The sequence below is a fragment of the Eumetopias jubatus genome, unplaced genomic scaffold, assembly GCF_037043125.1.
Source record: "Eumetopias jubatus isolate StellerSeaLion01/CBP00866 unplaced genomic scaffold, mEumJub1_p1.0 scaffold_4, whole genome shotgun sequence".
Classification (NCBI taxonomy): Eukaryota; Metazoa; Chordata; class Mammalia; order Carnivora; family Otariidae; genus Eumetopias; species Eumetopias jubatus.
In genome coordinates, this window is record NW_028274810.1 from 182379765 (window position 1) to 182382448 (window position 2684).

Sequence of the window (2684 nt, forward strand, 5' to 3'; positions counted from 1 at the left end):
AACCCTTTATTGCCAACCACTATACCACTGGGGGAGTGCCAAAGACCAGAGGGACAATGACAGATTTGGCCTTTAATCCAACTTCTCTTCACCCACCCAATCTGCTGTATGAATCCAGTGTAAATTTTGCTGGTCACAGAGCACCTAGAAAGGAAATCTGGAATGGGGAGAGGAAAATTTTTAGTGATGATCTGATTCCTCTCTGCAGGACTTTAGCTTCTCCAAGTGAGCCTCAAAGAGAGAGATAATAAATAGAATAGTATAGTATAAATTACTTTTTACACCAGAGTTATTCTTCTCTTTTTTAAAACCAATAAAAAACAACTAATTGTCTGGATGACCCTTCACTTATAAAAAATCTAACCTGCGTGAATTTTATTCACCTTTTTTCCGTACAACATAATTCAGAAGAAGCCTATTATAAATCTCAGATTGTAGTCTAATAATTCCTAATCACTAGACATCAGTGGACACAATCAGTCATTGCTTTGAGTGAGTTCTCATATTTTCCATTATACAATCATTATTAAAGTAATCTTTTAGACATCATGTTTATCTTCTTAACTTTTTCATTTTTCTCAGTATGCAGGGATTGGTTTCCATAGTGTGATTGCTAATAATATAAAATTTTCAAATCTGAATAGTCTTTAAATGGTTAACCTAACTTAAGTGAAATATTTTCAAGTAAATATTAGAACTCTTATTCATGGTAATCCAAAAAATTAGGCCAAAGATAAAAACAAGTAATCTCATATTAAATTCATAATAAGGAGTATGAAACTGTAATATCTGAAATTAACTATTAAGTCAGATTTAATTACTCATCCATGACAAAGTCATCATTTCAACTGAACATTATTTTGAGAGTTAAGAGAGGTGGGTTATAATTTTTGAAAGAGATAGTAAGAAGCTCCAGAAAATATAGTATACCCCATTTCTTATTTGTCATAAAAGTTATTATAGTTAAATTTATTTTTACCATTAAGTTACAGATACTAAACTGATGTTTAACCAGCCAATGTTATCTTCATTCCTATGGCATCAGTAATATTTTATATGCTATTTTATCTAATATGAAGTGAATCAATATATATTCTTCATACATACTATAAAAAAAGTTGTTTTTTGTTTTGTTTTGTTTTTTAATGACTGAATTTTGCAGTCTATAGCAGAAGTAGAAAATAGCCATCTGGTCAGGCAATGCAGAAGTCTCTGATATCCTTACACTCAGAGGAACTTATCTTTACAAAGCAGGTGCCATGCTAAGGGCTTTACAGAACCATCACATTTTATCCTCACCCCCAACACTGTGAAATAGTTATTATGATCTCCATATTTACAAATGAAAGATATTGAGACTTAGAGAAGTTCAAGAACTAGTCCAAGGTTAAAGAGCAAGGATTCAAATCCAGTTTTGTTCCACTACAGAATAATGGTTCTCATCAATTCTTATTTCAATAATTGATGTGGCAGCCATGAAAATATGCTCACATATTCTGTAGAAAGCTGTAAATTTGCCTGATGGTCTTGCTGCTGCCCAGCTGAAATGAGTTTGAGGGCTCATGAACTCTCTATCAGCCTGGCCAAAAATTTCTGGGAACTACACTATAGCTGAGATGCTTCCTAGCCAATCCCCTGCTTTCTTGCTCTCCTTCCAGATGGGTCATACCTGAAGGGTGGGCTGAAAGCAATCCAATTTTTTCCTGCTACTTCTTTCAATAAATTTCTTGCAGATAATCCTAGTTTTGTGCATGCTTTCTGGCAGACACAGATTAAAAGAAGATGTACTGGGAGTTGTCAAAAATATAGTAAATAAGATGAGGATTTGGGACAAGTTCACTCACTGTCTCAATGTAATTGTTGAGGTGTCCAGCATGGAATACATGGAAAATCATGTCTATCCTTGCATCAGATTTTTCCTAATCCTTCCCTGGTAAAATCATATGCAGGTCCGAATGTGTGGATGTGTGGGTAGTAGCTTGGTTGGGTAAATGATGAAAACTTATATGTCTTGAAGAGAGCTAATGACCTAAGAATCATGCTCAGTAGGATTGCACTGGGGCCAAATCTCAGTGACAATCCTGGGAGAGGATGTTGAGGTTCCTTATCTCCCTCCTAGAGCAATGGTATTTGAGTCTTCAGACAATCAATCCCTTGCAGGAATTCCACATGCCCCTGACCTATCTATGAAGTTCTAAATGAGCAACACATACTCTTGCCCATACTTTATGTTTTGTTTAATGATCCATATTTCCTAGTAGTAAGGCACACTTGGGGGTCATTCCCTTTTCTCTCGTGATTTTCAGTGAGATGTTCTACCAAGGGTTATACATACCATTGTGTTAATGATCTCAGGTTAATAGATTTCTTTAATCATAGATATATGCTAAGTAAGAACATTAGATTAATGATGAGTTCTGCCCAAAGGTAACAGCTTTTACTCACTTAGAGAATCTAAATACAAATATATGTATATAATTTATTTCTCTGAGATTGTCTATCCTAAAGGATCCTTTGGAAATAGAAATCTTTTCTTTATACCTGAAACTGATCAGACCATAAATTGAGGAAATTTTTCCTTAAGTGGCACTGTGGAAAACATTCACCTCAGTCTCTATACAAGCTGAGACCAATTGCAAGAACAACAACAGCATGAGCCAGGGGGTACATCTGGGATTGAATTT

General features: G+C 34.9%; 1 non-coding gene across 1 annotated transcript; it reads left to right on the forward strand.

Moving 5' to 3' along the window:
* Positions 1 to 1985: 1985 nt before the first annotated feature.
* LOC114220950 (small nucleolar RNA SNORD115) lies at positions 1986 to 2065 on the forward strand. The gene has a single exon (XR_003611660.1). It is a non-coding gene; the product is annotated as a small nucleolar RNA SNORD115 (small nucleolar RNA).
* Positions 2066 to 2684: the final 619 nt, after the last annotated feature.